Below are 22,048 nucleotides of genomic sequence, written 5' to 3'. Positions count from 1 at the left end.
GGCAGTGCAATGAAAACTCTGATGGCTGCTTGGGAAGGCCCTGAAGCAGAAAACACCTGAAAACCTTGCCCAGACTCCTGACCTAATAAATGGATAATAATATTTGCATGTGTTTGTGGGGTTTAGCAACCAAATTTGTGTTAATCTGTTAAACAGTAATTGCAAATGAATGGAGGATGAAAATTAGGGATTTAGTTTTGGTCTATTTGGTAGAGAAATATCTCTTCTCTACCAGGTAAGAAAAGCCCCAGAATATGTTTTGCTAGTCTTGGATGTGTGTATATGTGTGCATAAGAATATCCTTCTTCTGGAAAGGGTTATGGTGCTTTTAGATCTGTACTACTGAATTGCTGTTATCTGTATTTATTGTGTAATGCAGACTCTGGCTTATGGGGTCCATGTGTTGTGGCTGTGATCAACAAATTCACACAGACTACAGAAGCCCTGTGGAGAAAAAGGGACAGCATGACCACTCTCTAAATGAGAGAGAGGGCTCTCACCCCTGCCTGAACAGGCTTTTATTGCTTTTCTGGGTACATTACACTGAGGATCGTTTTCATTTACTCTGCACAGGTTTGCTGTAGATGATTACCTTTTACAAATAACAAAGGAAATAATGTTGCTAATTACTTCAAAGAGAAGGATGCTGCAGATTAAGGGGGAAAAGTGGTTGAACTTGTTACACTCCATGCTTGGGAGGCTTAGCGCAGACTTTAGAAAGCCATTTTAAAGATATGCAATAAACATTTGCTGCCTCAATCCAGGGTGAGGGAGTCTTAACAAAAAGCAAGCCTCAAGGCAGCCTAGGTACAATCTAGGCCTGATTCCCCACAGGAAAATTGATCTGTGGGCTTGGCTCCTGTGTGCTGACTCACTCCCCACTGGTCTTTCCAAGTCAGAAGCTGGGCTACATTCACCATACCATGCGGATGGGTTTCCTATAATCATGAGCTGACACTGAAGTTGTACAATAAGAGCTGCACACTCTGTATGTCCATATACAATTAACAAAAGCCTTCCTTTATTTTGTATGAGTATTAAATCTTTGCCTATTCTGGAGAACATAATACAATAGATTCTATAGTATTTTATACACAGTGTCAGTGACCAAGAGGAATGCCATACAGAGCCTTTGGCAAGCCTTCATAGGTGAATCACAGAGCAGGTCCTTAGGATGGTGAAGCAAAGCCACCCCATTCTCTGCAGCTAGAGAAACAACCCTTAGCCTGCTACTGGGCCTTACTTGACAAAACTCTTAACCATGGGCTACCAAGTTACCATGTAACCTGAACTGCTTCTTATGAACTGTTATGTGACCCACAGAGCTATAAAGTTGGGCATGCGCAATCATCAGATGCAAGTGGTGTCTACAAGAGTAGGCCCAAGCAGGCCTTGGTGCACCAGGAAGCTACATAAAATGACCGAAGAGCCCATAATGTCGCTCCTACTTCACTATTTTTTGTTTTCTTGTCCCCATCATTTGCCTCATGGGGAGTTCCCTGCAATCATGTGGCAAATGAAGGAAAGACTTGAGCCTCATTAACAGCTGGTTCCCCATAACATGCAGGTGTTGTCCCAAGGGGACAGCTGCAGCAGCACTGCAGCCCATATCTGGGACATCCTCAAAGGATGGTGATGATGGGAAACCCTCCTAGTGGACAGAATTCTGACCTTTGTACATGGTTGTTCCCTTGGCTTAGAAGGAGAAGAGTAGAACATGCATATTACGGTAAATATATAGAGAGATATATATGGTAAATAATATATATACATATGTATGTGTATATATATCCTCATGCACATGTACAAAAATGTACATAAAATACACACACACACACACACATATATATATATATATATATATATATATATATATATATATGAGTACAATTAATGGACCTTAGGGTATGTTTCTTGACCTAAAAAACGGAAGTCTTATTGATGCAAAAAGTTGTTTTACCAATTCATAATAGTAGGAATATAGTATGGAATTCCCATTGTCTCAGATCCTTTTAAAAATTGAAAGCATCCACTAATATTTATACTTCTGTATTTATTAAATTATTATTACACTTAACATTTTATGATACTTTTTCTCTTCTAATTTCATCTTCAATTTTAGACAGAAAATTTGCAATACTTTTTCCCTTCCTGTACCTGTAATTTTATGTATATATATTCATATCGATTTACATATTGTGTATACATTTATCACTATTTCAAAATATAATTTTATAAACTTCCTTCTCAACTACATTTGCTACCAGAAAGTGTTATTATAGCAGAGTTATTTCCCTACATATAAAATTATGTCATATTGCTTGAGAAAATATAATTATTTAAAGACATGCTATGAGGAAAACTTCAGTATTATTTAACACAACCTGAAAGAACCAGATGAGGAGAAATGCTGTAATTGAAAGAGATCCTACAAAGTTTTCTGTTAGGTATTTCCCAATAGAATACAAAAAGTTCTTTCAAATTTTTTCAATAAAGTCAGTGGTTTTGCTTTTCTCAGATAATGTAAGATGCCACAGTAGTCTCCCAGAGATAAGTCTTAGCTTCCTGTTTCCCAAAATTATGATGAAAGAGTGGTCTGAGGAAAAGAGAGTGGAAATCACCATGACGAACATCATGCCTGGTTTCCTGGTGCATGAATGAAGCTCCAACTTGCTGTTAGAGTGGAAATAAAGTAAATGATGAAGAGCGGAGGAAGATGGTCACCATTTTCATGGCCCTTCTATGGGCCTCTGTGCTAGAGTCCCTGGAGCCCACAAGGTTGAGCTGCAAATTCTTGGTCTGTCTCACCAAGGACAGAAATAAAAGGAGCAAAGGGCTCAGGGACAGGAGAAAGGAAATAACATAGGTCAAACTAAGAAGAAGACTTTTAAGATACAACATTTTATTTACATCTAAAGGCAAAGTCATGTTTCTCTCATGAACTCTGTAGGTATTCATCCACAACTCACTAAGAGCATCCTGCATTAAGAGGTTAACAGGCAATAAGAAAAAAGTCCCCAGGAAAAATACAAGAACTACTCTATTTATTCTCCACTTCAGCCAGATGAAAAAGAAGTGGGAGAAATTGGCTACCTTAAGGAAAGAGAAAATACTTAGATTGGTGGCAAACCAGGTAGTTAAGTGATTAGTTAATGCCCAAAGAATAGTGAACACTTTTGCTAGTTTACCAGTACCACACACATGTGGAACTAGCCCATAATGAGTGAATCCACTAGTGTTACCCACAGTTGAATGATTCTGACCATAGCCGAGCTGGTAAGGATGACATCAGCTGAGGAAAACTTCCCATTCTTGACCCATTCCACACTGTTCACCAGTCCAGTGAACCCATTTCCCAGCATTCCTAAGATGAGTTCTCCTGCTGCCACTACCAGAAAGGTGACCTTCATTCCAACTGACATCTGTGTAAGCAAGTTTCTAATGTTGTGCCTTGCTGACAGCTTTATGGTGAAACATATGCAGATGAACATCCATTTATGGTGCTTTCTGTAAATACTGTCATCATCATTCCCAAAAGTATAACCCAAATTCTACATTGTGATAGAGTTCCAGAGATCTTCACAAAGAATAGTTAATTCTGTTTATATTGTAAATCTAGTGCTAAAAAAACAGTTCTATTAAAAGATATAACATTTTATGAATATCCATCATATTTCATACTGTCAGCTACTGTATAATCTCCAGAATAAATGCAAATGATGTCGACTTACCTTATCACCATCTGCAAATTGTATTTGTGCCACTGATTAAAACATGAAGTCAAGTATGTAAACATGCAAAGTGAGAGAGATTATTCTCCACCACTTTATACTTTCATCTCCCTGAGCCATATGTTTAAATGTGAATATTTTAACTTTTGAATAACTATTGCTAAGGAAAAGAAACTTTATTTAATCAGTCAGTATTTGTTATTCATCATTAAAATCCTTCTACATATCAATTATTTTTTGTTGCAATTTGATTTATAGAAATGTTTTTATAATTATATTTTGTTCAAGACCACAACCAATCCATGAACAAATAAATATTATTAGAAATTAATATTATAGAAGCTAAATCAGAAATTATGAGAAAAGTATACTGGGAATATACATGATGAAGCTTCAATGTAGAATTCATTATGGTTTTATGAAGACAAGAATATTTAGTGGGAACTTGAATTATTTAGAATTTATGAAGACAGAGAGAAAAATTCAAGACTGATGTAAAGACATGTCAAATTATCAAAGTGACATGAACAAGCTCTGGCCCCCTTCTAAACAAAGGAACTTCTTTTATGTTACAATAACGTATTGACTTTTCAATTGAAATGTTACTGAGCACCCTCCAACATCTCTGTCCTAAATTCAGGGCTTTCATCTTCTTTCTGGGCTACACAGTGACTGTATTTTTCAGCCTCCCTTGGAGGTGGTGTGGCAATGTGACTGAATCTGATCAATGTCTTGTGAGTAAAAATTATGTGCATCATTTACAGGCTCATCCCCCCAAAATTTCCCCATTCACACTCCTCCATGTGTCTTTCCCCTCCCTGCAGCCTGGAATGGCGATGACTCCGAGGCAATCTTGGAAACCCCATGTTCAAGATGGCGTGCTTGCGATCAGCCTGATTCCCAGGTAACTGCATCCAGAGGCTCCTCAGACACATCAGGACTGTTAGAAAAGCAATACTAAAGTCAGGTTATGTATGGGTCCAATGCTTTATGTTTTGGAGGCTGTATGTGACAGCATTCCTTCCCCCAGTTTAAGGCAGCAACTGGAACGGAGCATATGCAGATTTATCTGAAGGCATGTGAAGGGTACAGAAACAACACAAGGAAATTTAAACCACTTGAGATTTTGTGATGGATTATGTTGTCATTGGTTTTCCAGGCTTAAAACAGTTTATTCGTCCATTGATTTAGTCGTTAGGATATCATTTTGTTTCTATCCACGGGCTGCCTTTGTGTCCTGAGGAGTCAATGGGAAACAAGATAGACATCATCCCACATTATAAGGTTCTGTTCCACCAGTGCAGACAGGCAATTACAAGAAATGAAATGAATCGGATATGGGAAAGATTTCTCTTAAGGTATAGATAATGTTGTTAAAATTTCTTAATACTAAAAATAGTATAGACATGTAAATTCAGTTGTTGAAGAAGATGATACATTTCTTTCCTATAATAGACATCGCTACCAATTTATGTCAACACACTTCTTATTTTATCATTTTCCACAAGATTTTAACTAAAAAGTCCCAAACACTTTTTTATAATTATTACATAGACATTATAGGTATCAATATTCATATATGCAGAAAGGTCATTGACTTAAGTTCCATAATTTTTTACTATTCATATATCAAGTATATATTTTAGGTAAGAATAGTTGAATCTACCTGTGAAGTTTAAAAGGAAATTTTAAGTCACAAGATAAGGAAGATGACAGTCAATTCAGAGGCCCAGATATGGTTTAGGGGTAAAAAAAAAATAAATTGATCAGTCTTTGACTTCAAAATAGTTCTCCAAATTTAAAAACTGTAGGAAATGACTTTCCTAAGCACCTGTTGAACTATAGAAGTATTTTTTAAAAAGTCATGATCTTTCCCTTTCTTCTTCATCCTTGTTGTAGAACTTGAGTTTTTCTAAGCTTTAACCTGCTGGTATTAAATCTAATAATCTCCAGTGCTGTTCATTGTGCATGTATATAAAATACATTTTAAATGTCTAAATCACTTCTTAATTTCATTATGCATATTTTTCTTAACAGTTACAATTACTAATAACCATCAAATATGAATTCAGTGGAATAATTTCTATTCCAAATATCCATCTTCAATGTGTAATTTAGAATGAATAGTTTTGACAGTCAAAAGGTTGTAGGTTCAAAGAAAAAGTTCTAAACATACTCTGGTACTTATGTATGGTATTAATTACAATAGAAAATAAGAATGATTTCCTGATATTAGTTTTCAGTCTTTAAATCTGCACAAATATAGATCATAAATATTCAAATTACAAGATCATAATATAGAATATGTATGTGAAATAAGCATGGCTTCATAATTATAAGGAATCTACCATACCATTTTATAAAATTATATTGCTTGCATAAAAATGTAATTGTATCATTTTAAAATCTTGTACTTTTCACAAACACGGGCACATAATATTTTTGTGATAGTCTGAGGGAAAAGCTTTTTTAGGTATACTGTATCCCATTCTGTATACAGTGATGAATGCAGCAAAACCTACAAAATGTTACAGATTCCATCAGTTTGTTTTCTGCCAGAAGATACATGGTTCCCCACTTACTTCCTTTCTTTCGACCAGCACTTCAGCTGCCACAGAAATGATAGAATGGCCTCTCTTAGCTTCTTGTTACCCCAAATCAGGATGAATGAGTGGCATGAAGAATAGAGGATTCCAAAAATCCGGCACAATATTTCACCTGAATTGTTCTGTAGAGTAATAAAACTCCACATTGAGATGATTTGAGTCAGGAAGTAAATGAAAAAGAACAAGAGGAAGGAGATAATAGTTTGCATGGCTCTTACATGGACCTTGGTGCTGGCATCTTGGGATCCGATGCCACTGAGCTGCATCTTCTTGAGATGTTTCCACATGGAAAAGAGTAACAGCAGTAAAGCCATCAGGGACATGGTAAAGGGTATGATGTGCACAATCGTGAATATCATCTTATCTGAGAGATGTACAATGTGCTGCAAGCTGGTCACCCAAGTGATATTTCCTTCATAGTCAATCATCCCTGTTTTTACCTCTAAACTTACCACTGCAACATGACAAGCCAAGAAGACCAAAGAGCCCAACAGTAGCATGAGAACCATTCTTTTAGCTTTCCATTTTAGGTGAAGAAAGAAAAGATTAGAGAAATTGGCTATTTTGAGCAAATAAAGGATGCTGAGGCTAACAGCAAACCAGAGGCTAAAATGGTTGCTTGCTACCCAGACAACATAAACAATAGTCCTGACTCCTGAACTATAGAAACCTGGATTAAACACAGTTGCATACCAATTTAACAATATTACCCAGAGCAAACCAATCCTGGAGACTGCCAGGGCAGTGAGAATTCCATCAGTGCAGGAGAGCTTTTTCCCCTTGACCCAGTCAATGCCATTCACCAGGGCTATGAAGATGTTGGCAAAATTTCCTAAAACAAATTCTGCTATCAGTAGGATGAAAAGAATGCTCAGTAATAAACTTATCATGTCTCAAAAAAAAGGCCAATCTAATATCACTGGTTGTGATTCCTTTAATATCCTGATCTCAAGGTCTATTTGTAGCTGACCTTGGATGTGTGAAATGTGTGTATTTTTAAATATCTATGACCAGTGTCAAATATGAAAGCATCAATATATGGTAATGAAAGAGCTCAATGCTTTTTTATGAAAAACACTGTTACACCCCACATAGCTCAAATTAACTCCTATTCAAATGTTTTATGCCCTGGCTGTAGGCTGGAATATTTCCTAACTGATGTTCTTGTGAAAGCTGAATTCTCATTTGCTATCATGCAAATATAGACATATTCACTTTCATCATTTTGAAATTTTCTTTGTTTAACCTCTCCATAATTTGTTTCATTGATTTTGACTACCAAGGAGAAATTGAACACCACTCCCTTAGGTGGTCTTTTTGTGTTAACATGTCCTATGATTCATGTTAGAAATAATATTTTGTTCTTCCATAAATCATCTTCTATGGACAAACTGAATGAAATACTCATAACATGAACCTCTTAAAGGATGCCTTTGCAGTTTCATTAGTGTTAAAAACAAAATGGTAACAATGCCCTTCTTTTCCCAAGCATTGGTCACAGAACAGATATAGTCATGGTCTAGTCACACTTCACAATGTTGAAAGAAACTGGTAATGGGTGTAACATGATGAGCTTTTCTTAGATGGCAGCCTGTCTACTGCTGGCTCTCATTAAAGTGAAATTGAAAAAGGGTGACTTGGTCTCAAAATGTATTCAAATAAATAAATATTAACATATCAACCACAGAGCACCATCCTGTTCCTTAACTTATATTTTTCAGTAGCCCTTTTACCTTTACTCTGTGGTGTTAGAAATGGGGCTCTGTAGCTGAATCTATGATATTAAGATCATCCACAAACAGTTTTGTTAAGTAATACATTGAAAATGAAGATACACCATTTCTCAAGTTTTCAGCTTAACTAGAACTTTGCTATTTTATAAAGTAAGTCACCCACAATGATCTTGAAGAAAGTACTTAGACATAGTCCAACTTATGCATGTAAACATTTGAAATATAAATCATTAAAGGAGATTGATGATGACGGCAGCTAAATGGGAGATCTCAAATAGTTGTGACTTCATCCAGGTTTCTAAGTGGCAGAGATCACTGTACTATAAGAACACTTCTGACCTTCTCCATGACCTTAAGATGCCTACATCAGTCCCAGCATCAGGGCAAGCTTGAAAGAACAACTTCACCTACAACTTCATCAATAGTAACTTAAAAACAAAATATTTCTGACAATTTATTTGATACTATTTAGTACATTCTAGAAATTATGACAAAAGTGAACTGAAACAAGTAGTACTGTGCTTTCGTAGCACATGCATATGGGCATTACATAATCTTTATATAAAAGTATAGTATATAAACTTTTGTTCATATTTTAATAATATTATTCACGAGCAAAATTCTCTTCTCTGCCTATTTGCAAGCCCTACTACTGCCATTAAACTCAGTTATTTTATTTAGTCAAAGTAGCACTACATATACACCTTTCCAAGCATATCCAAACATTACACTACATGTGTATTTTGCTTTGACAGATTTACCTTTCTATGTCTGTCTTATTGTCTTTGTCAAGATATTAAAAATTTATACATCTGCATTTTAATTTTTGTATTGTATTCTATGTCAGAGTTTATTTGTCCATTTTATAACTGATGGGCATTTATACAACTTACCAATCAGCCATTAAGAACAGTAGAACACGTACATTTTTGTGTATATAGCCTTATGCACATATGCCAAGAATTCTCAAGAACAAAAATTATGAGTACAGTTAATGGGTATTAGATTATGCAAATTCACCTTAATAAAAATAATGCTATACTGTGGCACAGTTGTTTTACCAATTCATAATCTTAGAAAAAAAGTACGGGAGTCGGGGGCTAAGATGGCGTCAGAGTAGGAAGGAGCAGATTTGGCTTCCCTCTGCTCAAGGGAGAAAATCCTGACCGATCTATGGAGTAGAGAGGCAAGCAACCAACATACTTCAGCATTTCTTAAAATAGGGGACCAAGGATTGTGGCAGAACCGAAAGACCAAAGACCGGACCCTAAGAAGAGTGCTACAACAAGGTAGGGTCCCGGGGACCAGCGTGTGGTCCGGGGGCTACAGCCCCAGGCCCAGGGCCCCGCTGCTGGGTTTGCCATAGGGTCCCTGGGAGAGAGCTGGGACAACTGCTCCCTCCCCAGCCAAACAAGGTCTGAGCGGCACTGGGAGGAATCCAGGTGCTGGCAAACACACAGGGACTAAGAGCACCTTTGGAGGCTGTAGACACGGGAGAGGCTGGGTCACGTAGCAAGCCCAGAACCCCACAGTCGCTGGTCTGGCTGGAGCATTTGGCAGTGGGAGAAGCCAGGCCACTGAGGGGAGCGGCAGGCTTGATCGGGAGGAATTTCTCAAGAAGAAGGAGTGAATAGACACACACACTGTTTGGGGAATTCTCCTAAAGTGATCAGTGGCTCCAGCCTCCCTGCTACCTAGCTGTGGGCGCGGGTGCAGGGAGAGCATCCCCGCACCCCAGTCCACAGCAGTAACCCTGGGGAAAGACCTGATTCCCACACCCAGGGTGCAAGGCTGAGGAGCCAGTGTGAGCTCCGCTGGCCAAGGAAGGAAAGCCAAACCAATCACCCTTCAGCATACCTCAGCCAGCAAGAGCAGAAAAACCAGTTTGGCCACTTTGAAACCAAGAGACTTTTTAATTTGATTCTATTTTTTTAAACAATTTTTAATTTTTTAATTTTTATTATTTTTATTCTCTTTTGATTTCTTTTTCCTCTCTTACCTGATTTCTTGTTTTATTCCTTCCTCCTTCCTGTCCTCCAATTTTATCTCTTCTTCCTTCCTTTGTCTGCCTTTTCTATTTTTACTTTTTTAAATTTTTTCTAAATACCTACAAGTGAGACAAAATCCTGGATCTGTGAAAAGACCAAAGTTGAAGCCAAAGAAGGGGCATCACAACAGCTGGGACAGTGAGACAAATTTCACTCTGCTATTACAGAGAACCTGCAAGTTATTGCATATTTGTATTATTATTATTTTCCCAGTATTCCTACATCTTTTTTAATAGTATTTTTATATCCCTCTTCTTTTTGTATAGTCTGCTTTGCTAGGCTGGATATATTGTATGACCTCACAGCTTTCCCCTGATATCTCTTTCCATACTGTATTGCTAATCTAGTGTCCTTTAACTCACCTGTGTCCTATTAGCACACTATTTGAGGTTCTGTACTCCCTATTCTTGTTACCTAGAGCTCATAGATTCTGTCATATGATTGTTGCCATAATATTATTGTAAATAACTGCTGTTCCATGCAATTGTAATTACTTCACAACACCCCCCCCCCCCCCGCTCTTAGCCCATTTCAAAGTTTCCTTAGCCCACTTCAAAGTTTCCACTATTACTGTAGTGGTTAACTCTATTCTCTCACCTACCCCAGAATCTGACCTCCCACAACCTCCCTGCTTTATAGATCCAATTCACAATCCTTCCTTCCCCAACAGGAGTCTTATCTTCTTTCCATCCTTTCTAAAAATCAGCTAGCTGGGTGGAAGATCACAGTTAACACTATACATAGTCAAAGGATCTCCTATCTTTTCCCTACTTGCTACTACTGTAAATAGCATAGAATTCTCTGTTGCTCTCTTAAACCATTTTGCCTTCCCCTCCAACTGATGACAAAAAAGAATAGGTGGAGGAGGTGAACACCAGGATAACCATTGGAAAAGGAAACCCAACAACAAAGGAACCACTAACAGATAACAACAGAAGGTGAAGGAGGGAGTAGTAACCACACAAACCTCAATCCAGGACCTATCTGGAAATACAGCTAAACAGTAGAGACAGTACCCAATACAAACAACTGAACAAGAATTCTTTAAACCTTATACACACAGAAGAACCAGCTTCAACACAACCTGCCCTCACCAGCACAGCAAAATACAGGAGGTGGTGGACAGACTGACCCTCATTTAACCAGCTGGTGGGAAGGAACCACCAAAGAAGGACTCAACAATCAAAACCCAAAGGCAAACACAAAGCCAACTTAAACGACAGCCCAAGACCAGCGAGCTTGGGAGATCAAGGAAACAGCACCACTGAAACTCACTGCTATTCTACTAAAGAAGTTCACAACATACATCCAGGGAGCCAGAACAGATCAATATTAGAAGCTGAGGTGAACAAGAAGAGTCTCACAAACAATGGGAAGACAAAGAAACAATCCCCAAATGAAAGGAAAGGAGGAAGCCTCAGAAAGAATGCTAAATGAAATACAGGCAATTCAACTATCAGATATTGAGTTCAAAGCAATGATCATCAGGAAGTTCAATGAGCTCACAATGAGCTACCAGAAACTACAGGGAAGCTACAATGAACTCACTGAAAACTACATCAGCATAAAAAAGGAAATAGAAACTCTCAACAAGGGCCAAGAGGAAATGAAGAATACAGTTTCTGAACTGAGGAACACAGTAGAAGGAATGAAAAACAGGAATGATGAAGCAGAAGATCAGATCAGTGAGCTAGAGGACAAAGTAGAAGAAAACACCCAGAAAGAGCAAGAAAAGGAAAAGAGGCTCAGAAAGAATTAAGAGGGATTAAGAGAAATGCAAGACAATATGAAACGTAATAATATCCGTATAATAGGGATACCAGAAGGAGAAGAAGAAGAACAAGGGATAGAAAACCTATTTGAAAAAGTAATGATGGAAAACTTCCCTAATTTGATGAGAGAAAAAGTACACAAATCCAGGAAACACAGAGAGTCCCATTCAAGAGGACCCCAAAGAGACCCACCTCAAGACACATCATAATTAAAATGGCAAAATTTCAAGACAAAGAAAGAATCTTAAAGGCAGGGAGGGAGAAACAGGAAGTAACATACAAGGGAGCCCCAATAAGGCTAACAGCTGACTTCTCAATGGAAACACTCCAAGCCAGAAGAGAATGGCAAGAAATAATCCAAGTAATGAGAACCAGAGGCCTGTAACCATGACTACCTTACCCAGCAAGGCTCTCAATCAAGATAAAAGGCCAAATAAGAAACTTCTCAGACAAAAGAAGTCTAAAAGAATACACCTCCACTAAACCAGCTCTGTAAGAGATGCTAAAGGGGCTGCTTTAAGGAAAGAAAGGAAAAGAGAGAGAGAGAGAGTCACACACGTACATAAAAGGCAATGAATAAGTACCTATCAATAATAACCTTAAACATAAATGGATTAAATACTCCAAAGACATAGAATAGCTGATTGGATAAGAAAACATGATCCACACATGTGTTGCCTACAAGAGACCCACCTCAGGATAAAAGATCTGCGCAGGCTGAAAGTGAAGGGCTGAAAACAAATTTTCCAAGCAAATGGACAGGAAAAAAAGCCGGGGTAGCAATACTCATATCTGACAAAATAGACTTCCAAAAAAGGACCATAAAGAGAGACCCAAAAGGTCATTTCATAATACTCAAGGGAAGAATCCACCAAGAAGACATAAATATTGTAAATATATATGCACCCAACATAGGAGCACCCAAATACATAAAGAAAATCTTAGAGGACTTCAAGAAATATATTGATAGCAACACAATTATTGTGGGGGATTTTAACACCCCACTATCAAAAATGGACAGATCTTCCAAACAAAATATCAACAAAGATATTGTGGCATTGAACAATACCCTAGATGAAATGGGCTTTACTGATATATACAGAACCCTCCATCCCAAAGAAGCTAAATACACATTTTTTTCAAATGTACATGGAACATTTTCAAAGATTGACCACATGATAGGACACAAAACAAGCCTCAACAATTTCAAAAACATTGAAATCGTACCAAGCATTTTCTCAGATCACAAGGGACTGAAACTAGAAACCAACCCCAAGGAAAAAAACCCAAAACACTCAAATTCATGGAGATTAAATAGCATGCTATTAAACAATGAATGGGTCAAGAATAATATTAGGGAAGAAATCAAAAGGTTTCTGGAAACAAATGAAAATGAACTCACAACAACCCAAAACTTATGGGACACAGCCAAGGCAGTCCTGAGAGGGAAGTTCATAGTGATACAGGCCCACCTAAAAAAGTTAGAAACATTTCAAACAAACAACCTAACCCTACGTCTACAAGAACTTGAGAAACAACAACAAAGACAGCCTAGAGCAAGCAGAAGGAAGGAAATAACCAAGATTAGAGCAGAATTAAATGACATGGAGACTAAAAGCACAATTCTAAAGATCAATGAATCCAGGAGCTAGTTCTTTGAAAAGATAAACAAAATCAACAAGCCTTTAAGCAGACTCATCAAGAAAAAAAGAGAGAAAACCCAAATAAACACAATCAGAAATGAAAGAGGAGAGATTACAACAGATACCACAGAAATAGAAAGGATTGTAAGAAATTACTACAAAGAGCTGTATGCCAAGAAATTTGAAAACCTAGGTGAAATGGACAAATTTCTAGAAAAATATAATCTTCCAAAACTCAATGGAAAAGAAGCAGAAAGCCTAAAGAAACCAATTACAGCAAAAGAAATTGAAGCAGTAATCAAAAAACTCCCAACACACAAAGGCCCTGGACCAGATGGTTTCACAGGAGAATTCTACAAAGCATTTAAGGAAGAACTAACCCCTATCTTTCACAGACTATTCCAAAAAATCCAAAAAGATGGAAGACTCCCAAATTCTCTTTATGAGGCCCTGGACCAGATGGTTTCACAGGAGAATTCTTCAAAGCATTTAAGGAAGAGCTAACCCCTATCTTTCACAGACTATTCGAAAAAATCCAAAAGGATGGAAGACTCCCAAACTCTTTTTATGAGGCCAACATCATCCTAATTCCAAAACCAGATAAAGACACAACAAAGAAAGAAAACTTCAGGCCAATATCGCTGATGAACATTGACGCTAAAATCCTCAACAAGATGCTAGCAAATTGCATCCAACAGTACATTAAGAAGATCATACACCAAGACCAAGTGGGATTCATTCCGGGTATGCAAGGATGGTACAATATTTGCAAATTGGTAAATGTAATACATCACATAAACAAAAGCAAAGACAAAAACCACATGATCATATCAATAGATGCAGAAAAAGCATTTGATAAGGTACAGCACCCATTTATGATAAAAACACTCAGCAAAGGGAGCTCAGGGAGCATTCCTCAACATAATAAAGGCCATATATGAGAAACCTATAGCCCACATTATACTCAATGGGAAAAAATAAAAATCTTTTCTACTAAGATCAGGAACAAGACAAGGATGTCCACTTTCACCACTTCTATTCAATATAGTACTGGAAGTTTTAGCCACAGCAATCAGACAAGAAAAAGAAATAAAAGGAATCCAAATCGGAAAGGAGGAAACAAAACTGTCACTGTTTGCAGATGACATGACAGTGTAATTTTCATATACCCAGAAAAGTCATTGACTTAGGTACCATAATTTTTACTATTCACATATCAAGCATATTTTTAATATAGGAAGATTCAAATCTACCTGTCAAGTTTAAAAGGAATTTTTAGGTCACAAGATAAAGAATACTGGTAATTTGGGGACCCAAAGGTGGTTTGGCAGTAAAATGAATAAACTAACATTAGTTTCCAACTTCAAAAAGGTCTTCTGAGTTCAAAAGCTGTAATAAATGACTTTTCTAACTGCATGTGGAACCATAGCAGCATTAAAATGTCATAATTTTCTTTTCTTCTTCATCCTTATTATAGAACTTGATTTTTTAAGCTTTTCAACTACTTGTATTAAGTCTAATAATCTCTAGTACTGTTGACTGTATTGTATATAAAATACTCTAAATATGTTTGTCACTCTTTAATTTCATTATCGACATCTTTTCTTAACAGTCTGATTGCTCTCTTTTAACCATAATAAAATAATGGAATAATATCTACCCCAAGCATCCATCCTCAATACATGATTTAGAATGAATATTCTTACCATCCCAAACACTGGAGTTTCAAACAAAAATCTAAACATACTCTAGTATCTGTGTGTGGTGTTAATTGCATTAGGAAATAGAAATGATTTCCTAAGATGAATTGTCAGTCTTTAAAAATACATAAACATAGGTCATGAATTTTTAATTGTAAGATGTTAACATAAAATAAGTATGTGAAACACAGGACTTCTTTTTTTAAGATTTTATTTATTTATTTATTTATTTATTTATTTATTTATTTTAGAGAATGGGAGGGAGGGAGAAACAGAAACATCAATGTTTGTTCACTCCTTGCACACCCCCCACTGGGGACCTGGCCCGCAACCCAGGCATGTGCCCTGACTAGTAATCGAACCTGTGACTCTTCAGTTCACAGCCCACACTCAATCCACTGAACTACGCCAGCCAGGGCCACACATGACTTCTTAATTCTGAGGAATTTCTTCCACTATTTTGTAAAATTAGATTACTTACATGAAAAGAATTAATATGGCATTTTTATAATCTTTCTTGTATTTTTCACAAACATGCACACATATATAATTTATGATAAGCTGAGGTAAAACTTTTTTAGGTATACTGTATCCAATTCTATACATATTGATGAATGCAGAAGGAACTAGAAAATGTAACAGACTCCACCAGTTTGTTCTCTTCCAGGAGACACGTGGTTCCCCACTTACTCTCCTTCTTTCAGCCAGCACTTCAGCTGCCACAGAAATGTCAAAATAGCTTGTCTTAGCTTCTTGTTCATCCAAATTAGGATAAGTTCCCTGAAGAATACGGAAACCCAAGAACCCAACAAAACATGCCAGCTGAATTGTTTTACAGGTATTAGAATTCCACACTGAGGTGATTTGAGCCAGGAAGTAAATGACAAATAGCAAGAGAAAGGAGACGACAATTTGCATGGCTCTTACATGAACCTTGGTGCTGGCATCTTGGGATCCTTTGCCACTGAGCTGCATCTTCTTGAGATGTTTCCACAAGGAAAAGATCAACAGCAGGAAAGCTGTCAGGGGCATGGTAAATGGTATGAAATGTACAATTGTGAATATAGTCATGTTCGAAGTGTGTACAATGTCTTTCAATTTGATCTTCCAAGTGAGGTTTCCTTCCTATTCATTCATCTGATTTGTTTTCCTCTGTGCTCACCACTGCAAGGTAACAAACCAAGAGGACCAAGGTGCCCAACAGTATCCTGAGAACCACTCTTTTAGCTTTCCATTTTAAGTGAAGACAGAAAGGCTGGAGAAACTGGCTATCTTGAGCAAATAAACCATGCTTAGGCTAGTCAAAAGCTATAATCAGAGGCTAAAATCATTGCTTACTACCCAGACAATACAAACAATAGTTCTTACTTCTGAACTGTAGAAAGCTGGATTAAACACAGTCGCATACCAATTTAATAGCATTGCCCAGAGCAAACCAATCCCGGACACCACCAGGGCTGTGAGGATTCCATTAGTGCAGGAGAGCTTTTGTCCCTTGATCTGATCAATGCCGTTCACCAGAGCTATGAAGACACACAAAATTTCCTAGAACAGATTCAACTATTGCTAGGATAGAAAGAATGCTCGGTAATCATCTTACTGTGTCTAGAAAAAAAAAAGCCAAGTCTGATATCACTGGTCATGATTCCCTTAACATCCTGGCCTTAAGTTCTATTTGCAGCTGATCTTGAATGAATATAAAATTTTTGTTTTTAAAAAATTTTATGACCAGTGTAAAGCAGGAAAGCACCAGAGCATGCTAATGAAAGAGTACTATGCTTTTTTAATGAAAAATATTGTTGTGCCCCAAGCAGCTCAGATTAGCTCCTATTCAAATTCTTTATGTCCTTACTGTAGACTGGAATATTTCACAACTGATGTTGTGAAAGCTGAATTCTCATTCGCTCTCATGCAAATATAGACATACTCTCTTTCATTGTTTTGCAATTTTCTTGTTAACCTCTCTTCAACTTTGTCATTAGTAAAATTTAACAACCCAATATATTGAATATACACTGAAGGATAAATTGTTCAGCACAGCTTGGTCATCAATAGGATCATGATTACCATGGAATTTTTTTAATTTTTTATTTAATTTAGTGGGGTGACATTGATTAATGGAATTGTAAAGGTTTCGAGTGTACAATTCTATAACACATCATCTGTAATATTGTATTGTGTGTTCACCACTTAAAATCAAGTCTCCATCTCCATTTATCCCTCCTTTTTGTGTTTCTGTTACAGAACAGAGTGGGGGGGGGCGCTGAATAATATAAAAGACCCCCCCTTTTTCTCCAGAGGTTCCTCCCCACCTACTGGGTTCATTTTGCCTGCCACCTGAGGAAAGATGTCTCTTAATACCAGAGATCAGTGAAAAGGAAAGGAATTTATTATTTATTTTAAATAACACAAACCTAAGTTCCCCACAAATGCACAGACTCCTCCTGGCACCCTCCATGTGGTGAAAGGGAACACTTCCAAAGCCTTGTGGTCCTGACTCTCACCCAAGCCGCATGGTCCCAATCAAAACACCAATGCTGCGTTGTCCCAAACAGACACGTGGTCCCAAAAAGAGAGATGCCTAATGGCTTCCGTGCCTCCATTTAAATCCCAGCACCAATCTTCCTCTGCAGCTCCATTGCTGCGCCTCCCACAATTGGCCACAACTGCCAGCATTCTGGGCAGGTGTGGCCCTGTGGTGTGGAGCCAATTATTTCCAAGCTCTTCTGGACCCTATTACAAATCCCTATTTGAGGCTCTTGGCTACACCCTGTTACATTTCTCTTTTTAATGTCAGTTTTATGAAGGAGTCTAAGGTTTTCTTGAGTACCTACCTCAGCATGGCCAATGCTCACTAAGATTTGGTTGCTAATAACTAACATTTAAGTATAATTAATGTCTATAATCTCATAAGTACCCAAACATGTACACACACATTTGCATATTTCATACATGGAAGGATTATTCCATAATTTTCTGAATAAAAAATGAAACTTAGTGAAGTCATCTAGGTTGAAATCCATTTTATTTCAGTCAGGCTTTTTAGATGTCAAACATATCTCTCATGTTAGGGCCTTGATGAAGCTTCTCTTTTGTGTCTATTTAATATTTAAATACTAGTTATTCAGTTAAAATTTTCAGAAATATTATAAATATTCTTTGGGAACTTTAAAAGAACACCTAGTTTCCATTGAAGTGTCTAGACTTCTCTATATACAAAAATTCAGTTTATTTTTTTCTGTTTATTTCTGACTACTTAATATTTTATGATTAATAAATGTTATAATCAGGGTTTTTCTGGTTTTTATGTGTATTGTTTTAGAGGACAGGCTTAGAACTGGACTGCCTTAAAGGAAGATTAAGATTCTCTGTTCTGTATATCTGTGATCCTGGACTCTCATTTAAAGCCACTCTCTGCCTGAGTATAATCACCAGTAAAAAAATCAGGTAACCATGATGAGTTTTCTGATGGTCTTTGTGAGGAGGAAGTATACTGTTTGAGTAGAGTGCTTTCATGTGCCTGTCTGGTACAGACAACAGGCACTGAGGATTTTTACCCATTTGATTGTGTATTATATGATGCTTCAAAGTTAACTTGGGAGAACTTCCACTTTTGAGTACAATGTAGCAGTAGAAAAAGATGAGATTTCCTGCTAAAGCAACCAAGGGGAATAAATTGTCAAAATCATGTTTTCAATGCATCACAGAGCTGTGTAAGGAAGGAGGACCAGTGAACTAAAGTCTAGTTAAGAGGGGAGTTTTTCGATGAACAGATATATGATCTGTTTATTAAACACAATCGCTATCAAATCCCAGAAGGCTATTTTTGCAGAAAGTACATACTTTCCTTAAATGTACATGGAAATAAAGCACTCAAAGTAGCTAAAAAACAATTTTTTAAGAACAAAACTGGAGGATTATAGTTTCTAACTTCAAAACTTGCTATAAAGCTATATTAATCAAGTAGGGTACTACTTGATTAACCAGCCACAGACATATATATGAATGAAACACAACTGACATTCTGATATTAACACTCACCATCATGGTCAGTTGATTTTTAAATCATTTTTTTAATTTTTAAATTATGGTTGGCATAATTTTACCAGTTTCATGTGTATACCTCAGTGATAAGACATTACATAACGTAGTGATCACCCCAATATATCTCACACCCATCTAACATGATACAGTTATTAAAGTATTATCAACTATATTCCCTATGCTATACTTGCATCCTCACAACTATCCTAACAATTTGTACTTGCCAATCCCTTAACTTTTTTTACCTATCTCCCCAACCCTCTCTTCTGACAACTGCCAAAATGTTCTCTGTATCTATGATTCTGTTTCTGTTCTGCTTCTGATTTTGATTTTTAGATTTGTTGATAGATATGTATTTATTGCCATTTTTTGTTCATAGTTTTGATCTCTTATTCTTCTTCTTAAAGAAGACCTTTTAACATTTCATATAATACTAGTTTGATGATGATGAACTCTTAGCTTTTTTTTTTTTTTTTTTGGTCTGGGAAGCTCTTTATCTGTCATTTGATTCTAAATGATGGCTGGCTTTGCTTGGTAGAGTGATCTTAGTTGTAGACCCTTGTTTTGCATCACCTTGAGTATTTCTTGTCGACCTCTTCTGGCCTGCAAAGTTTCTGTTGAGAAATCAGCTGACAGTCTTATGGAAGCTCCTTTGAGGTAACTAACTGCTTTTCTCTTGCTGCTTTTTAAAGATAAGACTCTGTGCTTATCTTTAACCTTTTGCATTTTAATTATGTTGTGTCTTAGTGTGGGTCTCTTTTGGTTCATCTTGTTTGGTATTCTCTGTGCTTCTTGGACTTGTACATCTGTTTTTCCACCAAATTAAGGAGGTTTTTCATCATTTTTTTCAAATAGATTTTCAATTTTTTGCTGCCTCTCTCCTTCTTCTGGCATGCCTGTGGTACAAATGTTGACATTGTCCCAGAGTTTCCTTACACTATTCTCAATAATTTTTTTTTATTTTTGCTCTTCTGATTGGGTGTTTTTGCTCCCTTAATTACAAATCACTGATTTGATTCCCAGCTTAATCTACTCTACTTTGATTACCTGTGATATATTCTTCATTTCAGTTCATGTATCCTCATTTCTGACTTTTTTTTATATTTTCTGTCTTTGTTTTTACATTTCCTATTTCTTGGTTGAAGTTTTCACTTAGTTTATCTACTCTTCCCAAAGTTCATTGAGCATTTTTATGAGTATTTTGAACTGCATCTAGTAGATTGCTTATCTCTATTTTGTTTAGGGTTTTTTTTTTTCGGGAGTTTTGTTCTATTCTTTCATTTGGGACATGTTTCTTTGTCTCCTCATTTTCGTAGCTTCCCTGTGTTTGTTTCTATGTGTTAGGTAAAGCTTCTATACCTGTGGGGCTTAGTAGAGTGGTATTATGTAGCAGGTATCCTGTAAGGTCCTGTATCACAGATCACCTGAGCTGGGCACACCAGGTGTGCCCCCTTTGTGGGCTGTGTATTTCCTCCTGTTGTTGCTAAGCCTTGAATGATTTTAGCACCTCAGCTGAAGAAATTTACCCTTAGACTGACTGGTGGCAAGGACTGGCTGTGAGCATGTGGAGAATGAGCTGTGCAGAGCCTGACCTCCAAAGCAGGACTTACTTCAGCAATGCTCGGGAGCCTGCTAAGTCTGCTCCTTGAGTGTGTCCCTTGTGGAGAAGGGTTGTGCTTTGACATAGTCTGAAGCTATGCATTGGGTGCACTGGCTCTGGGGTGTCCTGGGAGGTGCAGGCCAAACTCAGAAAATACCTGTGCTCTATCCAGGGCCACCTGGTATGAACTACAATATGATCTGCAGATGGCTGCTACTATGATGGGCTTGGAGGTGCCCAGGAGAGGTCAAGCTGTGACCCAAGGATGGCTTCAGCTAGTGCTGGGCCTAGGGCTGCTTAGCAAATGGTATGAAGTATACTGAGGCCAGATGATGCTTATTTGAGAGATTTCAGGAAAGTCTGAAGCATGAACCAAGAGATGCTATTTATATGGAAAAGCCACTGAAAATGACTTGGGTTGGGCCTGAAAATTGAGCAGGGTGGGGTCTCAGGGAATCACCAGAGTGGGGTAAACAGTGTTAGCCAGTTTGATGGAGACTCAGATATGGTGCCCAAGAAAAGTGTCTGTAGAAAAAGGGCCCAATAAAGTAACAATGGCCTCTCCCAGCACTTCTGTCTGGAAGAAAGCTGCCTCTGTGGCTCCCATCCAAATGCCAGACTACTCAATTCCTATCCACATATCCCAGTGCCCCCATGCCGGAACTCTGAGTTCAACAAAGTCCACATATGGGCCCTTTAAGAGGAACATCTAATCTGGTTTTTACAACCAAAAGTTATGGAAATATCTCTTCCTGGCACTGGAACCCTGGGGGGGGGGGTGCCTAGTGTGGGGCTATGACCTTTCACCCTTAAGGTGGCCCATTGTGAGCCTCTGCCCCTCTGACCAGTCTTGATGTGGCTTCTTCTTTATATTCTTAGTTGTAAGATTTCTGTTCAGCTAGATTTCACACAGTTTTGAATGATAGGTGTTCTGTAGTTTGGTTGTAATTCTGATGTGGTTGAGAGAGGATTAGAGTACTACATTTACCTATGCCACCATCTTGATTGGAACCCTTAAAATTGGAATTTTAAAATTAATTTGAGCTATGCTGGGAATAAAAATAGACAAGGAATATGACTGTAAGGTAAAATAATGAAATGTATTTTTGGCTTTCAAGAAAAAGAGTAATTTTGTCCTATAGTACTAAATCTTCTTGCTCTGTCTTTTATG

At 37.5% G+C, this 22,048-nt stretch overlaps 2 pseudogenes; both read right to left on the bottom strand.

The window, feature by feature from the left end:
* Positions 1 to 6,200: 6,200 nt before the first annotated feature.
* LOC114513837 lies at positions 6,201 to 7,300 on the bottom strand (annotated as a pseudogene).
* An 8,030-nt stretch (positions 7,301 to 15,330) lies between these two features.
* On the bottom strand, positions 15,331 to 17,748 carry LOC114513836 (annotated as a pseudogene).
* Between the last annotated feature and the right edge of the window lie 4,300 nt (positions 17,749 to 22,048).

The sequence above is a fragment of the Phyllostomus discolor genome, chromosome 2 (genome assembly GCF_004126475.2).
Source record: "Phyllostomus discolor isolate MPI-MPIP mPhyDis1 chromosome 2, mPhyDis1.pri.v3, whole genome shotgun sequence".
Lineage (NCBI taxonomy): Eukaryota > Metazoa > Chordata > Mammalia > Chiroptera > Phyllostomidae > Phyllostomus > Phyllostomus discolor.
The sequence above is the reverse complement of the archived record's forward strand: the minus strand, read 5'-3'. Positions and strand labels throughout refer to the sequence as shown.